At 39.4% G+C, this 23,550-nt stretch overlaps 1 long non-coding RNA gene across 2 annotated transcripts in view; it reads left to right on the top strand.

Annotated features, from left to right (window-relative positions):
• Positions 1–23,550, top strand: part of LOC146507965 (uncharacterized) — a 59,514-nt gene that overhangs the window by 14,739 nt on the left and 21,225 nt on the right. For both annotated transcript variants that reach the window (XR_014876834.1, XR_014876833.1), the window contains one exon: positions 15,258–15,372. This is a non-coding gene — a long non-coding RNA (uncharacterized LOC146507965). The remainder of the gene's footprint in view (positions 1–15,257; positions 15,373–23,550) is intronic.

The raw sequence follows: 23,550 nt of genomic DNA, 5'->3' as shown, positions 1-23,550 counted from the left end.
AGAATAATGGTGTAACTTACAACCGTGGTGTTATTCAGTTGTTAGTACTTACATCGGTGTTTCCCATTCATAATGTACTTTTTCTGGTAAAAGATGGAAAAAAGAAACAAAGTAGTAGTGTTGTACTGGTATAAAGTTATTCCATCTCTTATTTTAGGGATTTTCCTAATAAACTAGTGGTTAATGTCACATCAATAACTAGTACTTTTTAGGCTGGCAGCTAACAGCGGATGTCACTTTAATGTGTAAATTTTTAAAATGCTCGAATGCACTGCAGTCAATGTCTGAATTCACTCAGATTATGATAACGCAATAAAAATGATTTAGGCTTTAAGCAATCTCTTCTAAACTATGAGCAGCTACTCACAACTACCCAGGGAGCACAGCCCCAATCAGACCACTGAAAAAGTGATTAGGTGGACATTTTCTCTCGCAATAAGCGGTCAGCACGCATTCCAGACGTTTTGATTCATCTCGGTGCGATTTTTAGGTGGTGCTATGATTACCACCATCACATTCTTTCAGTCTGAATGTCCTCAACAACACTTCTGCGAAAAGTAAAAAAAAATAAATAAATAAAAGGAAAAAAAAAATCCAAGTTACGCATGAGAGGAAGCTGACAATGGGAGTCAGACAGGAAGGAGAGAATGACAGAATTTAATAAAGTTCAACAAGGCAGAAAGGATTGCAGAAGCTTTCTTTTTTTTCCCCCACCTCCTTCTTTACAACTTCTAGCTACTTAAACACTTTTACACCCTGTCCTTTTATCTGTGTCTGCATTCGCTGACAGAGGAATAGCCGGACACAGAGGGAGACGCTCATTCCATTTTTATTTGAATGTTGACCGAGGAAGGCCACCATCTGTGCAAACTGTCTGACTCTATGACTCTCCTGCATTTCCAGCCATAAATATCAGACGGGCCTCAGATAATCCGCACATGGCAATTTGTCCTCCCCGCTCTGATTTGCCACTATTTAGGCTTCGATCACTATTCTCTTAAGTTGACACAAACAGAAGCACTATATCATTTTCAGCAAACAGCAATTTCTGTCTAACATCATCTCACACCCTTTTGTCAAATTTACTGTGGCATCTGGTGCCTTTGTTTTTCTTATTCCTCATCATAAAGAAAACCTCTTCAGTCTTCCCAGAAACCCAGCCTACACTTATGTCTTGCTGGGTGCGTTTTTTTTCTTTTCCCCCCAGTCACCGAGAAGCCTTCCACTAAGCTCAAACACACAAGGGGGAGTGGTGAAAATGGGGTAGATGACATTGTTTTCAGTGATATGGATGCACAGCTTAAAGACAAAAGTGTTGGTTGAATGTTGTCATGTCAATAAGCCATCAGTCGCGCCGCTAACAATAAGTTAATGATTCCCCAGCAGTAATACATTTATGAATAGAGAAGTGTCTTCTTCAGCCCAGCGGGTGTGCCCATTAAAACAGAGCATGAACAAAATAATTGTGATTTGCAGATAAAATCCACTTTAGAATGGGATTCCGACTGAGGAATTGTTGAAAGAGCTGTAATTTTCCACTAAAACGTGACACACACTCACAGGAGCCCTGCTAATCAACTGTGTGTGTTTGTGTGTGTACATGTATGTGTGTGCCTGTTTTGAAGTTTGCATCTTTGCACTATATTCAAATTAAATAACAAATGCATTTAGTGGGAAAAGGTTTCCTTATTTTTTCCCAATCTAAATGTTTTTTTGCACGTCCTTCGCTGTAAGTCAAGTTTGATTTAGCTCATAGGTAGTAAAATATGTTTCCCTGCTGTAAGTACTGATGGAAAAAAAGAAAAAATCTATTCTCAAAGTGTGAAATCCATGTAAATGGAAACACATTAGACTGAGAGTACTCTTAAATAACAAAGGAATAGAAAGTTATAAAGTAATGATACTTTTTGAATGATGAATTAAAATAATCTTGATCTACACAATTTCCTTTCACTTCAAAAACAATTTGGAGATGGACATTTTGAATTCATTGTGGTTTGCAAAATGAATCTAAGATCACAATTTAAGCACTGGGAAAAATGCATTTTATAAACCTGCTGTATGGAAATATGTTGACATTTTATCCCTTTTGTTCTCTGAAAACAAACGTCTCTCTTTCCCTTTTATGGGTTTAAAATTACCGTTCTTTAACTGAATTGATTGCGTACATATAAAATGTGTGGCAATTATTTTTACATTAATGAAAATTAGAAAAGAAGAAAAACAAAAGATCAATGCCCATTTATTTTGCGTTTAAGAAATCTGAAAATGCTTCAAAAAGTGTTCCAATTCTTTTGGCTCTGGTGGAAAAAGTGAAGTGTAAAATTTGACATTTAATAAAATAAAAAATTCGATGGTAAATATTCCCGGGCGCACTCAAGATTACGATTCACTCACAAGATTAAAGCTTGCAGCTGATGAAAATATCAGAGGTGTGTGTGTGTTTATGGAGACTGTATGTTTCTGTTAAATATTCTGTTTCTGTCCCGTGCCCTCTTCTTCAGCAGTGCTTTAACGGCACCTGACTGGAGAATTACTTCCTCTATTTCCCATTTATTTCACACTTTTAATACTCGGATAAAAGTGGTAAAAACATGAGAAATAAACACCAGTTTGTTTGTTAATTAACAACAAATTCACAACTAAGGAACAGTTTTTGTCATAAAACTTAAAAAATGCTAATAAATACTGTGTAGTGTATCTATAAAGATTATTTGGAAGGTAAATACAACGTTGCAACTGATTTTTAAAGCACACAATAAGCAGGTTGGGTTGTGTGACAGTTGTGTGACTAACATGAGTGTGAACTTGGAGCACGCAGGTTGTCTTGTGTTTAACAGTCACTGTTCAGTTTTGTCTTCTTTTTTTTCACTTTTTTCAAAATATTTGGTTAGGATTAGCCAGCAAACCTGCTTATTTAGATTTAAGCAAATGAGGTTTGGATTTAGATACAGTGAGTTCGGAGTGATATTGCTCTTATGATTGCAGCGCTTCAATGGGAGTCACATGGCTACAGCCAAAGGGCTTGTGGGGTACCTCTGAGACCCCAGCAGCTTTTACTAAACGACGGTGCTTAAAGCCCTCAGTTTTAGGATGAATAATAATACTTAGCAAGTATATGTGTGTGTGTGTGTGTGTGTGTGTGTGTGTGGTATTTGAAATGTGCTGCAGTATTTTCCAAAATTTTGGCTCAACCCTGACCTGTGTCACTCTGATGTAAGCGACTGACTGTTTTTGACTCTTTTAATATTTGCTTAGTGTAGTGTTTTTTATATTATATATATTATATTTTGGTGGCAGCCCCCTTTTTTCCGCCAGCTTTCCTCTTTGCTTTTTTGAGTTTGTGTAATGACACACTCAAAAAAGTGAGAAAGGTTGACTGAGAAATGTGACTGCTGTTGGTGTTGTTGGCTTTGTAGCAGACTCAAAGAATTGCCCTCAGCTTTAGCTCAGACAAGTTCACTGTATAAAGTCACAAACTGAGCGATCGGAAGGTAAGTCCACAGGCCGGCTTGTTAGCTAATAATTAATGTACAGTAGCATTAATTATAGCATGCTGTTAACGAATACATGTGATTATCAGTAAACTAATAAACTGAACTTCACATCTTGAAGTGTCACTGAAAATGATCTGTTTACGTGAACTTTTTTGCTCATAAGCGTACTTAGTTGAGTTGAAAATGAGAAGCTAGCTGTCCTTTGGTGCCCTGGTCAAGTAATAAAACGTCTAGACACCAACTAACATGAATTTCCCTTAAGAATTAGTGTCATCAGTGTGAGAGACCTGCCCTGCACTCTGGGGTGCAGTTTGAAATACTGTCTTTAAATCAATGCTCACCTCTCCACTCTCCCTTTAATTGAACTTTGTTGCCTCTTGTTAAGGTCTTTAGTCTAAGAAAACAGTCCTTAACTGTAATGAAAGCAAATCAAACTTTCTTCAAACAAGTGTTTGGCTACATGTTGCTTTGTTGCTACAAGAAAAACACCGAAATCACTAAGCAAGGAAACTTAGAAGATTAAACAGTTAAGTAGGTAAAGCGGAAACTAAACAGCGTTTACATCCACTGGTGACTAGGGGAGATTAAAGAAGGGGAAAAAAGGCAGTAGCTACAAAGAGCAAAGGCGTGTGCGAGGTGGTTTAGATAATGGCACTTTTCCTTTTTATTTTATACTGTCAACAATTGGCACTTTGGAGGGAAGTCCACGCAAACCGTCTCCATGTATCGTGCTGCTCATGTTTCCAGAGCAGTGTTATTGACACAGTAAATTAGAGGAGGCACACATCAGGTAGCTGACAGATCCGAGGCATCAACAGCAAACTTATAATCGCAGCTCTATCACAGTGGGTGAGTTTCTCTCCCTTTCTCCTCTTTTTTAATGTTCACACTTCGCATTTGCCCGTGCCTCTATAAGTCCATTCAGCATTTTATTTTATGGACATCTAAAAAAGAATGCTCTGCTTTATTGCGAGCATATAAAAGCTCCTCTTACCTGAAAGCATGTTTTTTCTTTTTTTTTCGGCTCCTATATATTATTTTGTGCAGCTTGTACACAAGACAACAATGTAACTCTTCTTAATCTTTTATAAAATTTTCCTAACAGGAGATTAAATGTGTTTATTTATGCTTTTTATAGCGTGAAAATCAATTATAAGGTATTTTACACAATTGTTGTTCCTTTATAGTTACCAGAAAAATGACTGATCGTGTTCGGGAATTTCCTTCAGTTGTTTTTTTAACACAAGCTTGTATGTATTTATTATTGAGTCCTGTGGTTGGAAAACAAACAAACAAAAAAACAAAAACTGTCCTTCTTTATGACTAGTTGACTTTCCCAGGTCTTACAATAGCATTTTCCTACAGTGAAAAGCCTCTTTAGTCTTTCCACTTCTATAAATTCCCCTGAAAACCTCAGCTTGGGAACGCCACGTGAAGACATCTGTTTCGGTCGTGTCTGTTTCCGTATGTGATTATTAAGTGGAATTACTGCTGTTTAATCCAATATCCCTGTACTTCTCTTATGATTTATGTGTCGTGACTGTAGCATGACACGAGGGCCTTTCATCTCACATATGCTATATAACATTTTCAAAAGCATCTGAGGGAAGAGAAACAAGTAAAGTGGAATCACTGTTAGCATGTTTGCTGTTTATTGTTTTAGCATGTTATGTAACAGCATTTAGCAGAAGCAGAATATTCCGTGTTTTTTTTTTTTCCCAGCTTCAAAAATCTAGTATACAAAGTGTTTGGCGATGAGGAGATACCAGTGAGAGACTTGGGGGAAAAAAACACAACTTTTACTCTCTAAACGGCGTGGCATACTGCCCTGGTTACCATGGCTATGAGAAGGGTTTGAGAGCACATTAATCATGAGGATGTAGGTTTGGTTCTCTTATTCATAATAGAAGCACAGAAACTCCAGCCGTTCTTTCTGAAGCTAATTTATGATGTTTAAGACATTGGTTTGTAGATCATGTGGGATAACTCTGAGAAGTAGGAGAAGAAGGAGAGATTCCAGCAATTAGTCTGTAGCAACAGACTTTTTTGTAAGAAAAAAAAAAGTGTTAAGATAAAGACACTTCTAAATGTTTTCCTATCAAGTAAACTTCCGACCAAATTTTTTTCATATTTAAAAGTTGTGTTGAGTTATTAGCGGATGTCAATGTGTTCCCGTGCTGGAGGTTTTATAGCTTAATGAAGATTAAACGTCTTGAAAAAGTTTGGCATGAGAAGACGTGTTCATTTGCCGCAAAGGCCACATTTGGCACTCAACCAGCCAGTTCTTAATTGCTCAATCTGGAAATAGTAGATGATGCCTCATGTCATTGCACCTATACATGTCTTGATTAAATGGAGCTCTTTGTGCCCACTCATTTTACCTAGGACGGAGAGGGAGCTGATAAAAATTAGATCATACATAAAGAAGTATCGCTCACGCTGTTGTGCCACTTTTCTGAGCGGCTATTTTTTCCCTCTTTGTCTTTGGTCAGAGACAGCAGATTGATGACGGCGTGACAGAGTGACATTGCATTCTGGGAACTCAGGACTATGGCCATAAATCCATGGCGATTCAGCTTTACAATGGCCCACTGTCTAGCCATCAGAGGGGTAGGAGGTTGTTACTGCAACACCCTAGTGAGCTGCTAGGGCACGACTATTGTGCTTCCTCGAGGAGGAAAAAAGGGGTAAAATGAAGACACCAGGGGGAAATAGGCAGGATGGTAATGAATTATGAAAAACTAATAGAATTGAAAAAAGAGGAAGGGGAGACAGAAAAACCTCTATGGTGAGTGGAAATTTCCCACACTCTTTAGACACTGTGATTCTTTTCAAGTAGATCTTTCAAATCTGAACCTCTGCTGTATTAGAAAGCAAATAAAACACATGGACAAATAAACACTCCGAGTTCTTTATTGACCTTGGACAACCAGCTGTGTTGTGAGTGCAGCTCAACTTGGCTCTCTACACCCTCCCTCAATTGTGTGTGTGTGAGCAGAACACAACTCTTGAGTATGAGTGCGTGTTTTGTTCAAACTGCATAAATGTGGTACCGTGTTCATTGAACAGCTGCCATTTTACAGTTTGTTTGGTTTTAAAAAAGTTGGAATCCTACTAATTATACCTATTAAAAAAATAATTAATGCATGCTATAGTTGCAGTAACACGTTCTAATAATTGGCCTTCCAATATCGAGGACTTCACACAATTATATTTACACACAGTGGAGAGGATATGATTTAAATACTAAAGTTTTCCTGTGACAATCCTATGTAACAGTATTTTAAGGCTACAACCCATAAACAGCGTCCCAGCGAGAGTGACAAAAGACTGAAGCAGATCCAATAAAAGCTGGAAGGGAGTGTGTTGCATTATCCAAAGTAGGTGGGACACATCTGTGACTACAGCCAGAAAACATCTGAACTGCGTCTGTATCTGTCTGCTGCTGTGATCCGGGTTAACCCCCTCCCTCAAATAACACAACTGAAACTAATGCACTGTAAAGCAGTGAATTCCAAGCAAGCTGATAGCTAACCAACATCTTTTTTTTCTCTTCCTGAATAAATGGGCACAATCATTGAGTGGAAAATATTTCACTCCACTATTTGATCACCACAAAGACTCTTGGTGATTTTGGCTCAGTAATGGGAGCCATACCTCAGCTACTAGCATTCCCGGAGCGCTTTCCTTCTTCAGCGGCTTTACTGTATGTCCTTCCTCCTTCTGCGTGATCGGGCCTGCACCACTTGTCATCTCCCTGGTGGCAGCTTAGATTCTCCAATTTTTAGGTTAATTAATCAAAAATGATTTCTTTTCTCATTAGCCATGCAGTTGGTTTGCAATCTGCAAAATCGATGTTTTACAGATGTTTCCCTGGGTTTTGTTTTTCGAGACGGTGCTGATTTTTATTGGGTATAGATTTAAGAGGGTGCTGAGGGATTGTGAGTTAACTGAGCTGCACACAATCACACACACACACACACACACACACACACACACACACACAGCCACAGACTAACTAAATGCATATTATAAACAGTCACAAGCCCAAACAAACACCTGCATGAATACAGGACGAAAAAAACTATCGCATTCAAACTCAGCTCGGCTCGCGCTTACTTGCTTTCAGTTCCCCCAAATCTTAAGAAAATACAGTGTTGAATGTAATCTGCTCATCTAACCGATAGAAACGGCAGCTCTCTCTTTCTCCATTTTGGTTCGCCTGTATTGAGTCGATTGTTGCCAAACCCAGGGGGTTGAGCCACACACACTCTCTCGCTGGGAAGCACTCTTTAATCACGTAACAGCTTCTGGTTCTAGTTCCTGTTGGTTGTAAACAAATGTAATGTTGCATTTCCTGCAGTCTAGACATAACAACAAACCTGGCAAAACCAGAGAGAGGACTGATGGCGGTTGCTAAGGAGTGGCTGGCACAAGTCGCCAATCCAGGGTCTGTGGTCTGATGGAAGGAACACAGAGGTGAAGACAGCTGAGGTGTTGGGCATCGTCTTTGGTGTTATTTTGAGCTGTGCATCTCTGAGGAACGTCACACGTCCTGGGTGAAAGCTTGTTCAGCGTGCTATTTGGTTTAACATGATTTTTTCCAGGTTTTAAAGATGTGTACAGTACTGTACTTTGTAAACATTTACCCTTTTTTTTTTTTACCATGTTTCCACTCATATATTCCTGCGTATACTAGTTATAGAAACTTTCTGAGTCCTCTGTGTGCCCATTGTGCCATCTGCTATGCAGTTGTTCTGCCGTGCCTGTGTGTGTGTGTGTTTGTGCCTACATTTGTACTTGTGTACACCAGTCCCCACCCACCGCTCCACTCAACTACACAGGAAAAAGAAGATGAAGCAGAGGAGCAAAGGAGCCCAAAGAGAAATTATTATTGATTTAATCACATAATCAGCCGCAAACACTTCAGGCCAAGATAGCAAATCCATAATAGCCTCCCCACATAACCACCTTTACAAATTTACCATCAAAGCCCTCCACGCACACACCGCAAACACAGGAACCAGGGGTCACCTTCAGTCGCTGGCAAAATATTGACTTTCCTAATGCTTCTATATGTTTTTGAGTTAAGCGTTATCAATCACCGATAAGGGCTTGATGTCTCTGAAACATAACTCCTGGTTGAGGGATTACAGCATCGCTTCTCTCGTCATAATCTAAGCATATCTTTTCAGACAAAAGGCGAGGACGGTAAAATCAATTTTGTCAGAAGCAGATATTTCCCACTGTGCCTGGTCCGGCCTGTCTTTAGATAAAGTACACGAACTCTGCGGTAACCTTTGAGACATCATGAGTTGTTTTTGTAAAAGCTTTGCTGTTAGCGCCTCAAGGAAAAAGAGTTTTAATTAACACTGGGGAAAAAAAACACGTATTTTCTTTTATTTCTAATCTGATTTCCCGGTTTTACTGAAATCATCATAAAACTCTGATGATGCATATCCTTTAAAGTACTGTAATAAATTATAATTTAGTTTTGTTGAATGAATGGATTTCACTCCTAAAGTCAAAAACAAAAGCACAAATACAAAAGCCGTTGTGTCTTTTTTGTTTCTATTAATTGTGCATAAGGCGAAAAAAAAAACAAAAAAACTTCTTCTAAAAAAAGTTTTGTTTGAGTCAATAAAGACCCAACAAATGATAATTTGACGTCAATAGGCTGAGCTCTGTCTTCATGAAATAAACATAAAAACACTTCCAAATTCTCCCCCTGTTTTCAGTTTGTTGCCAAAAAGTAATTTAAAGCACCCAATGAAAGTGGGTTTTGTTACCTTGAGAGCAGCTGCAAGGCTGCTGTGAGGAGCTCGGGAAATCTCTCGTAGTCTTTCGACAGTCTGTGATGATGGCAATATTTGTTTTCCAGAGTATGTTTTTCAGAGCATGTACAATAGACGGACAGCCTTGCATTGATATGGTCCAGGTCCAGGGCTGTTTATGAAACTACCTCTGAAGGTTTTGGTGCTTAATATTTCAATGAAATCTCACTGTCGTTTGAAATCATGCTGCCTGATTTAGGACACAATCGAGGTGCAGTAGTCAAAAAGTAGATGTAAGATACAGTAGACAAGTATTTGCTCGGATTATCGACAGTTCTACACTTATAATAACTGCGGTCTGCCTTTTTATTGTTAGTATTATTATTATAGTAACCAAACAGCTGGATTTGTACTAAAAGCAGTAAGAAAAAGTTTAACTCCAACTGCTAATACTTTACTTCTGTATGACTTAGAAAGCTATTACAGTCTATACAATAGTTTAGACTGTTTGAAATCTATTATTAATTTCAGCCTTAGCAGCTGCTCACTGTTCAGCAATCTAACTGTTTAATAATAAGACCCAAACGCTAAATTTTCCACAATTACACACACGAGGGGAGGGGAGAAAAATAATCTAAACCACAATCTTAACGTGTATTATGTATATATGTGTTACTTCAGATGGAAATGAACATTTAAAACCCTGAAATATCTGCCCCACTCTCTTGTTCGGTACACTAAAGCACACAATTTGTCTGATTTTGTGTGGAAAGCTAACAATGAATCTGATTCAGATTTCAACACTCCATCAACATCCATCTCTCCAGTGATCTATCCATTCAGTCGCCTATCCCTGTCCATCTAGCCCAGGGCTATGGAAGCCTAATTGTTTACCAAAGGGTTGCGGCTCATTTGCTCCTGGAGATTGGGCCTAATTAACACTAACTTATCTGAACACCGAGGAGCGCTGTCCACTCCACTTTAATCTAATCTGTACTCTTTCAAAAAATAATGAGATCATTTACACCTCATTAACGAGCAATGTAATGTCTGGGCATTAATCATAATGATTGCTTATCATTTCACTTTGCAATATTATCTCCTCTAATGAAACTGTTCACACAACTGCCAAGAGGGCCTTAATTGGTCGTGTGAAATCACAGAGCACCCAGCAGCTTGCCGCACCGTGTGTGAAGTTCTAATTTGCATGGGTGGGTGGGGTGTGGGGATTTGAGGGGTGGGCACGAGGGGATGGCATCACTTAAGAACACACAGAGAAATGCACACACAGGCATGGACGTGATGGAGTAAATGGAAACGTGGTGGGCTCGTTTAATAAAGTGTTATTATTGCGCGGTGCTGTATGCAGACAACAATGCAAGGAAATTTGCAAACAGTCCGATGAGGTCAAATAAAAACCTTAAACTTGATATTGTTTAGACTTTTTCCTATTTTTTAATGTTAGGTCTCAAAACTAAATATATGCTTCTGATGTTTGCTGTTCCTCTCTCTGGCATAAGATCCATGCCAGTGGTGGGTGTGATTATCCAGGCGACATGGCATCCTGACTGATCCCAGCTTTGTGCCACCACCATGAAGCCCAAAAAAGAAAAACACCCATCCAATATCCCCGTTTTTGCATTGTAGCCTCTTACTGTATATCCACCCAGCTGGCCATCCCCGGCAGCCCGGCCTCCTGGAGGATATTTTAATACCAGAATATATCATCCCCTCCAGTGTGTGCGCGGACCACCTAAAGAGGCCACGCTTGACTGGAAGGAGGAGAGCACTGAGGCTCCTCGGTGCCCCGGCTCCCTAGGCTTAGGAGGGCTTAGGTGCGGATGTCATTAACTCTTTCTCCCTGGTCAGAATGGCTAGCTGCTAATTGTGGCCCCTGGTCTGTGAGCTGAGCTTGTGTAGCTAAGGAGAAAAGGCTTGCCGTAAATTGAAATCTGAGCAGCGTGTCTGAGAATCGGGGTGACTTCCATCCCGTGCAGTTTTAAGACACAGTCATAATTCCTTCTGGGCTAATTTTATCATCCATAGAAACATTATTTTTTCTGTTCACTGCACCAAAATCTGTCACCCTTTTCATATTTTATTACACCGGATCACAATTCCAAGTAGCCATTGACCACAGTCATTGACTTCAAGTCTGCCAGTCTTACTAAAAAGCCTAGACTGAAGTCAGGTTGGACATTTCTTGTTATGTTAGATTTGGTAGCTTAAACTTTTTTCTTACTTTAAAAAGCAGTTTTACTTTTTTTTTAAAACCAGTAGGCATTTTTTTAAACTGGTACTTGTTGATACATGCAGCATTCATGGTTTGCACTATCCTGACAGGCTGACTCTCCTCAGTAAATCCAGCCACAATTTCTGATTGTTTGATTAGAACTGTGCACGCTGTGTGTCTGCTGTTCACTGAGCTTTACAGAAACTAGCTTAAATGACAACTTTACCACGAGCAAATGAACACAACAAAACACCTTTAAGCACAATTCACTGGGCTACACACTGAACTTAGAAGATAGTATCAAAGTATCGATCCTATTGTGATAGTATCGATCCGATACCAATACCAGCATTTGTATCGGTACTATCAATATCTGGATCGATCCACCCACCTCTACTGGGCAGGTGAGAGTACTCTTTTTCAGATGCCAACTGATGAATCCAGATGAAGCTTCAGTAGTTTGTTTAGTAATTTGCTCGTCTTTGATAAAAACACTAATGCTAATTCTGTCTTTTTATATATATAAATGGTACCTTTTGTTTCATTTCACTTATATTTTTTTTGTAATGAAATAAGGCCTCTGGTATCTTAGTCCCAACATGTAATTGGTAATCATGCAGAACTTTAAGGTTCATTGTAAGATTAATTATAATGCTGGGGACATAATGGACCCAGTTAACGTGCAGCTGGCATGCAGATTCAAAAGTGTCCAGGATGAAGTCAGGTCCAAACACTCAGGAGGCCAGCACAAGTGTAAGGTGTCCAGAGATTAGTTTCATGTACCACAGTTCTGCCTCTCAGTGTACTTCCCTCCTACTATCAATCCTCCCTATCGTTGCCCCTCGTCTCCTCCGCTGTTCATCAGTCTGAAGCTAACTGTCAGCTCTTCTCCAGCTTATTAAAGGCTCTGGTTAACATCCGCTGTATGGCGGAGTCAAACGCCTGGGCTGGTATAACCACGTGCTGATATGATTTATTCTCTCCCCGAGGAGCCTTCTAATGAACAGAGATGTATGCTCAGCAGCCCCGTACATGTAACCTCCGTGTGCTCAGAGGACGGCTGCGCTGTAATATGATAAGTACCATGTCGATAGCCTGTATGATATGCTAATCATACTAAAACACGGTGCCTCAGGCTCTCCCCGTGTTTATTTATGAAGGCTTGACCTGAGGGAGAGCAATAATCGGCTTTTCTCTGAACTCTCTAACCCTGGGAGCCAAGGGAACCGCCAATCACACACATCTGAGTCCTATAATTCCCTCACCTCTCTCTCGCACTCTCTCGCTTTCTCTCACTCTCTCCTGTCCTTCCGTTTCCCCCTCAGCTCGAGCTGAAACGGTAGATTTATGCAAACGGCACCGAGTGTGCATTTTCCTGCCCACATTTGTCGAGGGCCACATGTCAAGGGCTCAAATCATTAAACTGATTATTAATTGGGACTGACGTAAACATGCTGTCAGCAGCCTCAGCGACTTGACCGTGTTCTCAGCTCAAATATAGCACATTGATTTGATGTGGCAAACATTTAGTCAAGACATCGCCACTCCTCTGATGCAGAATACATTGCAAGTATTGCACAAATATACAATTTCTTTTTGTAAACAACATTTGGTGAAAGTAGAAGAAATATAGCCAAACTGATATTTTATGATGACATGTGATATAAGTGTTTGCACGGCCTTATTACATTTGCTTTAGTAAAACCCAAACATGAATATTCACATCGAATCAGTGTCGAACTTTTCGACACTTCGGTACCCCTTCGCTTCAGCTTTCCGTGCCTTTGACTTTGACTGCCTGCGTCTCGCTATGGATTGTCTTCTCATGAGTACAGCTCTCCCGTCACTGCAAACATGAGGCTGTGCAAATATTTTGAGGGAGAAGACAGGCTGGTTTGAATGGCTAGTGGATACACAGCGTGGAGTGGATATTGCTAACAGTGTGATTTCCTCATGCATTACCATTTTATTTATTTATTTTTTGAGGGGTGACCACAAATGACGTTGAGTGTTCAATAAGCCTATTTTTCATAAAGTCTTAGTCGCAACGTATTAAAAATAAGTAGAAATGTGTCTTGGGGTAGGGTGTAAATCAGAGCTCGGGCCTTGCATCTGTGAGCTAGGAAACAAAGGTTTGTTTGTGTGCCTCAATCACTCTTGCTCATGAAAGCAGACACTTACTTGAAAAAAAAAATCCTTCTCCTTTTCTTTTTTTCAGGGAAACACTCTAAACCAACATCCTGGGTATAAATTTGCAAAACGCAATACAGGCCTGATTGTGTGTTGAGTGGATGTGGGGTGCATACGAATAGACCCTGTACCCCTGCCTCTCTCCTCCTCCAAACAGTCCCCCCCCCCATCACCACCACCACCACCTTCCCCCTCACCTCTTTCTGTTCTCATGCAGCCAAGTAATGTACAACAAAAAAAGCACAGCTGAAAGTTTTTTTAAAATTTCCCCTTTGTTTTCTCATAACAGTTTTGAATTCAGAGTTCTTGTTTGTGTTTTAACCAATCGGCATAAACCAGAAGCAGCAGGTGTTTGCAAAAGTAAAATAATGATGATTTTCAAAGGTTCATAAGCAAAAATGTAGTTAATATATAGTTGTACGATAGATCACAGCACTGAAAACACTACTTCAGAAATAAAAGAAATTCTCAGCTGCTGCGTGGCAATATTGGATAATTCCACTTTAAGAGTTTCAAACTTTTTGAGCTCACACTGTTCACGCTTCCAACTTCAAATGTAGCAGCCGCCATCGCGCCATGTCTTTGGCATTTATAAGACAGGAGAATAACTTTAAATGTGCACTCTACAGTATCATAGCGATGACTGAGTCTGGGAGAATCTAAATGCAAACTCTGGGAACAAGTGAAGCTTTGGCACTGTCACCAGGTCAGCTCAAAACCCCCTCCAAGCCCAACCCCTCAGCACCAGGTGTTCCCTTGCATTCAAATGATACTCTTATTCATAGACTGTCCCAACTGGAGTATTAAAAACTCAAAATTTGCAACTGAATGCTGATATAATCCTGGAAATATATGTCTCCATTAAAAAGTAGCCCATTTGAAGGAACAAGGCGGTCTTTGTGTGGGGCTTTATGTATATTTATCAAGGCGCTAAAAGGGAACCAGAGGTGGGGGTTAAGGAGAAGGGGATAGGGAGTAGCAGGGCAGACTTTCCAACTGTTTACATGTTAATTTCAAACTTAACAGCCCTTGTCCTGGAACTATTTATACACTGAATGCAAATTAATTTCGTCTCCCTCTGTTATCGTCCTTTCCCCCCCCTTTTTTTTTAGCAAACACTTGACTGTTGATGGAAAAATGCTAATTAATGGGTGCTTGGAAAGTTGGTTTTTTTTCTGACTAACTGTGCCCCTGGATTTGAATGACAGGTTGCATTTTGTTAATATGAATGCTGGACTGCGACTCAGTTCCATTTTCGGGTTTAGCTACATCAGGTGTCAATAATGACCTTCATCCTGAAGGATTTTTGCATAGTGTTGCGCTTTTATTGGTGGCACTTTTTTTGATTCAGGATGTTGACTCACCAAAATATGCAAATGTTGAGAAAGCAAAGTTTAATAGAAAAGTGCTACCTACGAGATATTTTTTCAAACCACTTGTTTCATTTTCAGTATTATTTTTCACTGTAATGTAACATAAAGCTGTCTTTATTATTACTTTTTTATTATTAAATTGTGAATATTATGCTCCAAAATAAAGTTTCCATTTTGCTTTACCCCACAGGTGTGTGGCATGTGGAAAAGTGTGCAGACACGATCAGCATGTGACTTATCCTATAAACGCTCTTGAACAATTGCCTTGCTAATCACATTATGGATACAGTAAGCTCAACAAATTGGTAAGTACACTTGCCTACATCTTTGGGGTGCTCTCAAGCAGATGAAGCTACTGCAGATTTAAAACTGCTGAATCAGTGTAGCACCATTGTCATAGCAGTTTACTGGTTCTGCTGTTCATTTTTGGTTGATTCTTTGAAAGTAGCTGCCGAATAACCGAGAGTGCCATCTCTCTGCCGATGACGCTCAACTATAGGTAACTAAAGGTTTTCACCTACCTGTAAGCAGAATGTCATAATATATCATTTTGGCTGTTTGCTGAATACTGGAGATAGAAATATTCCCACAGATCTGCAAATCTTATTTGCATTTATATTAAGCAGAACCACAAATATTTCAGCTGTTCATCTTGAATCAAAATGGCTTAGTTCCTAGAGTAGAACCCACAAGCAACCTCCTGACAAGCTCAGTTCACTGACTGGTTGGCAAATGGTGTCTAGACTTTGCTAGCCTTTACTGGACTTTGCTAGCTCTTACAAGGTGAAATTGGTCACAAAAAACCTCCAAAAATCTATGATTTATTTGGTTGCAGATTGGCATGGTCATTCGCAATTTGCATGTAAGATAATGAATTTCCTCTAAACCTTAACCATCTAATCTCCAAGCTGTACAGAAATTTGAAGAAGGGTAATGCCAAGTGGAAGTGGAGAACATTCACTTTCAAAGTAAAAGTTGTGCCTTATTGATGCAATATTTTATCGCAACAGTAAGGTGCAACATTTATTTTTAAAGCAAATATTCTCCATTTCCTCTCTGCCTAGCACTTTTCACTACCCCTTGTCAAATAGTTTATTAGTGTTTGCAGACAAGTTGGCCTCCTCCATGCAAACTGGTGGCAACCACAGCAACCTGCTAGTGACCAAAACAATCCCAAGGAGGTTTTAATGCTGCACCATTTATCTCTTTGCAACTCATTTCATACTGGCAACTGCCAGCCACCTCCAGCAACCACTCATCGACTAGTTGTAATAAACTCTTTTCCTTCAAGACCAGTAACCCATCTGGCAATTATAGGTCACCTGAATGGGGCTTTAGCAATTGATTTCATAGCGACTGCCAACAACCTCCAGCAGCCACCCACACCTGGTTGGGGAAGACATATTTTCCCCCCACAAACAGTGTTTGTCATATTTGCTGACTGGACTCTAGGCCTGTGTGACTGGCCCTTAACGACTTAACAAGTCAAACCTTGTTGGCATTTTAATATTTATTGAATTGAAGTTTTTCTAGATGCTAGTTACAACCCATTATGCCTCAAAAACAAAGTTTTTGATTTCATGGAAGTTATATTTCTACCACTATCTTTGCTGTTGCAATGGAGTCTTGAGCGCCAAATCTATCTCTTATAATGTCTGGAATATACTGTTGTATTGAAGAGAGCAGTGTCATTAAAATCATTTGGTTTAAAACCGAAATAAAACAAAGAACAAAGGAAGAAAGACTTAGAGACCGAGAGAAAGAGAAGTTGATATGAAATGTGGTCAGCTGAACTGCCATGGCAACTGGTCAAGAGTCCACAGAGAAGGAATGTGTCTAATGAAATGTAACAATACCATCCCCCCCGCTCCCCCTCCTCGCTGCCCTCCCTCTCTCACTTTGAGTGAATGACTGAGTATGTTTTATGGTTGGAGTGCACAGGCTCGACTGCCGCTTTGTTTAGACGGGTTTCAGATGTTTGGCTCATTGTGTTTAGGTTGTGCTGATTGTTTTTTAGGCACATTTGAGTGAATAAACAAATGTCATCACTTCAGCGCCATTCTTCAAGAGCTTTTTATGTCAGTGTCAGTAAGTAATAAAACATCTTTTCACGAGCGCATATTTTCGTCCTTCGTCCTCACTTGATATATTTTTTTGTTTGCTTGATACGCGGGAAATGACAAGGTCTCTTAGAGTGAATAGGATATCAATTAATTATACAGTTGTCAGAGTCACAAACCAAAGTGCAATACTTTAAGGATATAGAAATTTGGATGAAGGGAAAAACTTGCAAGAGCAGTTTGAGTGCTTCTTGTAATTACAATATAAATAGTAAAAAAAAAAGGCCTATTACTGAAAGCACCCAAGTTTGAAAATAAACCAATGAAAAGAGATCAGTTACTAAAGTACTATATGTTGAAATCACTCAGTTATAACATGAATGTCTAAACCTAAACATGTTGGAAAATTCATAGCAGATGCTGACTGGTTTAGCTGGTCTCTCCTCATAAACCATGCATAAATCAACCATCACTGCCGCCTCTTTCTTTCTGTCTGATTATGATGCTAATATCACCACTCTAAACAAAGAAACAAGCCCAGTGACAGAAATGAGAGACATAACGCTTTTGTTTACAAAAGAGGGAAAGTATAGAGGTATTATGCGGACTACAAGACTGTGGGGCAGAGGGTGATGTCTACAGAGAGGTTGGATCGGCCTGCTAACGTGATCACCTGAATTATGCACAAACCATTGTGTCCAAATATCATAAACTGAAGCACGAACATCCCACCCCTCCCTCAAACACGGGTCGAAATTATTATTTATGTGGCTTCAGAGCTGCAGAGAGACAATTAGTCATATTCGTATGCTGAAATTAATTGAGAGAGATGCGGGAGATAAAGACAGAGAACAAAGACAGCTTTTTGTCACTTCTTTCTATCTGACAGGGATAATTAGATATATGAAATTGAAATTCCTCACTGGGGGGTCCTATTGACAACACTGTTTTCTGTTTCGCTCTTATCCCCTGTTTCTTTTGTGCTCCTGTTTATGCTAATTTGGACCCAGTGTTTTTCCCTGACCGCTAAAAGCTGCATCCTCCCCAGCCTTCAGATTCAATTCATGTAGAGCAGAGAGTAGCCTGTCAGCTATTCACAGCCCTTTACCTGTAACACAAGGACTCGGGGAATCAGTTTCTAATCAGCAGAATTTAGATAGCTGATATACACATGTGTACATGTCACACTGTGTGGAGCTGCAACAGTATTAATAAAATGAATTAAATATAAAAAAAGATTTTATTTTATTGGATATGTGTTATTATAATATTTCAATTCATCTTTTTTAAATTCAACTTTAATTTTATGTCTCATTTTATTTTATATTATTGTTTCCTTGGTTTGGAGTTGTCACCACCCAATAAATTACAAGTCACAGGCTTAGTGACACCAGAGATATTTAACTCCAAGTTCTATAACTTCCAGTTTTCTAGGGGGCGCTCATGAGATATAAGTGAATGGAGCTTGTTTTGTTGTAATTAGGGGTGGGTGTCTCAAAACTATATCACGAAATTTCAATAAAATTTGAAATAATATTATTTCTGATGAAACAGGAAAAAAAATACTGAATACAGTTTTATTGATGCATGTGGGCAGCAGCATTTATAAGGGTGAGTAAATGCAGGGCATTTCCATCCTTCTTTTCCAATGAGCTGCTGTCAGTGATGACACACAACCTAATTCAAAGTGTGATTCTATTGCAACAAGGTGCCAACAGCAGAAGCAGCAGCATTATAATGCAATTGTAGTGACACAGCAATATATCCAGTGACACCGCATAAGTCAGATGTAAGCACAAACGTAGCCTAGGTAATCTTTTTAGGGTTTTTTAAATAAAAGTAGACGATAACACTTTAAATTTGTAGTTTCACAGTACATAAAGTAGCTTAACCTTGTGAGGAGCCTGCACAGTATGTTTTGCCTGGGATTTTATATCTTGGGTCAAGCCCCTGCTTGTCTCTACCTACAGACATGATAACCAGCTGCTTCTTTTACACTGATGTAAGCTACTGCCCTGTTACAACAAGGCTTCTCACATTTTTTCTAGTTATCTTTTGATAATGGATGCCATTGAGGGAGGCTGTCCTTTTATATATACTTGAACGGATATTCAATATAAAAGTGCTAGCAAAATGTTAGCATTTATGAGACTAAATAGATTAAATCAGTTTTACTGTAAGATAACAGATAACACAATGAATTAAAAATGACACTGACACACTTACATTCACTCTTTTTGTAAAAAATAGTGTAATATAAAATATTTTTGTTTAGAGGGAGCTAAACAAGTTATCTTTGACTGCTAGCTGTTTCAGTAGCTAGCCATTGTTAGCAGGCACCAGTGTGTGCTTTTGAACTTCAGCATTATCTTTTATTCTGTTAAACCATTTGCAAAAAAAAACAAAAAACAAAACACAGATAAATCTAATATAGCAAATTAACTGCTGCCTTTACACAGTAAGTTAATAATTCACACTCACAAACTGTATTAGCTACACTGGCCAACCACTTAGAGCTTGAGAAGTAAAGCGAACAGGCTTGTTGAATAACTTGCTTAAAATTTTATGATTTCATCTATATTATACTTTACCTGCTAGGTTGCCTATTTTCTAATGCCCCACGTAATGACTTGAACATACGTACCTTTGTGCATTTTCTGCAGTTTAGTCCTTTGGTTAGCATCATGTGAACCACCCTCACAGTATCAGAGAGGAACATCTGATAAAAGAACATTGTGGTTTTAGTGGAATTATGGGTTATGTCACCTTTCACCGCAAAACTAGAAGGGGCCTCTCGATAGTTTTCCTCTCACATGAGAAACAACCACTGTCATGTTTCTCACAAGTGAAGGAAACTGCTAAATGCCACAAAAAAGACCCACATAAAAATGGATTAAACTGACAGCATGAATTAAAAGTGTTCTTGAATCCATGGCGATGAAAGAAATTGTATGATGTAATGTATGTATGTATCTACCCTTTTTTAAAATTTGTTGTCTGGTTTTACTTATTTATTCTTTTATTGAGAATGTTTTTTGAGAAGGTTGGTACTTCAGCTACACTTCTGCTTTTATTATTGCACATGTCTGCCCTGGTTTCATTTTTAAGCATAAAGATCTCATTCCCAGAAAGGACCTAAAAAGCGCACAGACACTTAAGATGTTTCACAATTAAGCAATTAAAACTCAAAATTCAAGTGACATTAGACTATTGCTTTGAATTTCCCCATTGCCCCACATGTCCCTTTCTTTTCAAAATGATTGTCTTAGAGATTTATATAAAAATTATATACCTACCTGATACTGATTGCTTGCTGACCTCTTGCTGATCTTTTTTCCCTGCTCTAACATACATTAAAATACCGGCCTGCCATTATGGATTGTGTAAGACTGGAAAAAGAAAAAAAAAAGAGGATGGTGCATGGTTGTTAGAAGGGAAAGGAAGGCAGGATGGAGATATGAATTGAACCGGAAAGAGCCTTGTGTCTAATGCTTGCCACATTCGCTCTCGAATGAAGGTCTAATTACCCATCGGTATTTGGTGCCAGCGTTCCCAGGTCCCAGCAGCCCCTGGCCCTATGCAGGCACTGAGCGTCCAAAGCCAGCTGCCTTCCAAACACTTGCAGGTAAACAGGCCGGGCTAATAGTCCTACCACAAGGGAGCCAGATGAAAGAGCAGGAAACTGCTGCCAGAAGCCCTGAAAGGATTTATGTAAAGACGTAAAGACAGGAGATGCAGGGATGTAGTAGCAGCTAACCCTATCTAAACTTACCTATCTGTTTGCTTAGATGATTCTTTATGACTCGAATCGCAGGCCTAGCGTAGAGGTAAAATTATTATAAAGATAACATAAACATTATGAAGGCGTGTTCAGACAAACATATGTAAATGCTTTGTGTATACAGTGTATCTATCATGCTGGCAGTTATTGCTTTGTGAAGGTCACAGTGTAGACTTGCAGTAGTAAAAGGAAAGAGAGTGCAATTTTCATGAGCTTTACTGAAAGATGATTTTTGAAGGGGTGAAGGTAAAGAATTACTTGAGGATGTGGAATTATAGATCTGTAGAAGAAAGTAAAAGGCAAAAGCAACAGAGACTTTTGCTGACTGTAAGTTTTGCTGGTTCACTTGCATGCAAAGCTACGACAGTCTGATGTGGCACATATGTTCACTCTGAATAACCTCATGTGCAGATGTGAATGTGTTTGTCAGGGATCATATCCGTTTTCTTTTCTAGTGTAAACACAGTAGCAATATCTTCTGCTGCCAGTTTAAAAGTGTAATATCTGTGAGCTGAGGAAAAGTGAGCAGTCTTCTGTGTTGGATACGGTTTTCATGAAAGAGCCAGCCAGGGTGGGACGGGAACATCGCCAATCATGACTACTCCAGATCCATCCTGAGGAACAGGAATTCCCACAAGCTGGATAAACATGCACTTTGGTCGAGGGAGCTGGGTGCTTGATAGTCGCTCTCTCATCTTTGAACACGGACATTCTCTAGATATTGATTTATTTTCAGAGCCAAAATAAAATACGGTGAGTTTTTCTGTTTTGTTTTGGGTTTTTTTTAAGTGAGAGAGAAAAAGAGATGATTAATGGAGTCCAAAATATTACAGCCTTTAGCATTACTTGAGGTTTTATTTCCTAGATGGCATGTGCCACTATCTGATGGCTTGGGAAGGACAGAAATAATATGGCTGCCACATGTGAGAGGACAACATGCTACTGCGGTTGTCCAGAGAATGTAAACTGTGTTTATCCTAATGGATTCCGACAGAAGCAATAATGGACACCAGGGCTAACTCGACTGACCACACATTTGAATTTTGTTTCCCTTCTGGGAATTTGTGTGTTTTTGTTCGACTTGAGGGTGTCATTTTTTGTGTCTGTCACAAATGGCGCTGACTATATTTCTCTCAGTATTTGAATATATAGTGTGTGCACTTTTGCGGTTGTCGCTTACATACACACACGGGCATTTGTGTTTTCATAAGTGATTACTGTGAATCAACTCTTTGTGCGTGGCTCAAGTCATAAAACAAGAGAGAAAGAACATCGTTATGGTAGTGGGGCACCTCACTAAAACGCTCCAGTGACAGAAAATGAAAAGCTGTAATTCCTCCTGTGAAGTGAAGTCTGACTTGTCAAAGTAAAGCACTTCCTATCCTTTTGTTCAGATCTCAAAGGGAATTATAGAGGAGAGCGTTAGATATGGCTGTTAATAAGACCAGCGAGCCCTGACCAGATGAATGTCTGAGTGATTTAGACCATGACAGTTGTATTAAACTAATGAAACTAGATTAGTTTAACCTGGAGACTCATATGTTCACAGAAAACATGAGAGAAAAATAACATATAGTGAACCTTTTATGGACAAGTCAATCAATTAAGCACTTACAGAGAGTAAGTACAGTCGCCAAAAAAAAAACCTCACACAAATCTACATATTTGTTTCCGTCATCGTCATGATGAAGGAAGCACTTTTTTTTCCAGAAGTGATGCAATCAGCTCTCATATTGATAAGTAAAGAAGAAGCAGAGGGTTGGGGCTGGGTTAGGTGGGGAGGAGGTGCTTGGAGATCAATGGGCTAATAAAACAAATCGATGGAATGAAACCACAGAAAAAAGTGAAGTCATTAATTTGCAGAGACAGGATGATCCCACCAACCACATGCATTGATTAGAAATGAGGTCTGTTGAGAACCTTCAGGGGGTATCATATTAGGGAAGGGAAACAATGGCCCAGGTGGAGTGGTGGTGGTGGAGGTGGTGGCGAGGGGGGGGGGGGATGCTTTCCTCCTCGGGTTTGCTGCTGAACTGCTGCAGGAGAATAGGTTAACTGGCAGATTAATGGCGTCTTCAGGGTAACTTCAAGAAAACAGTGGTTCTGTATATGCTCTCCAATGTACCGTCAACGCATTATCGTGACACCTCCTTTTTTAAAAGCAAAGTGTACTCAAGCATGATTATGATATTCAATACATCATATAGTACAAAGAGGTCTGCAAATAAGGTCAGAGGTGAGGGCTAATGTACCATTTTTATCAATATTGTTATTGTTAATCATGATTTGTCATCAATAATATTGGACTGAGTTATATACACTGCAGCTTGTTCCACGGCACTGTGAGAGCAGTGGAGCTTGCATGATCTGCAGTGTAGAAAAGGACTGCTTCAATACTGGGAGTGGTACTCTCTCCATATTGTGACTGTGTGAGTGCGTGGCGGATAGGTTGCAACAAATGTTACAGCTCAGCCCAGTCTCTTTGCGAACTATTAAGTTTGTCCAAATTTTGGCCTCACCACCAGTCCTTTTTTGGGTTGTTTTTTTTTTTTTTTTTTTTTTTGAAATTCAGAGAAACCCTTGACGCTTTCCATTGGTCAGGGTTCATGCAGACACAGCATAGCTTTTCTGAAGCCGTTTGG

This window comes from Neolamprologus multifasciatus, chromosome 11, assembly GCF_963576455.1.
Source record: "Neolamprologus multifasciatus chromosome 11, fNeoMul1.2, whole genome shotgun sequence".
NCBI classification, from domain to species: Eukaryota; Metazoa; Chordata; class Actinopteri; order Cichliformes; family Cichlidae; genus Neolamprologus; species Neolamprologus multifasciatus.
Note: the sequence above shows the minus strand (reverse complement) of the source record. Positions and strands in the feature narration are given on the sequence as shown.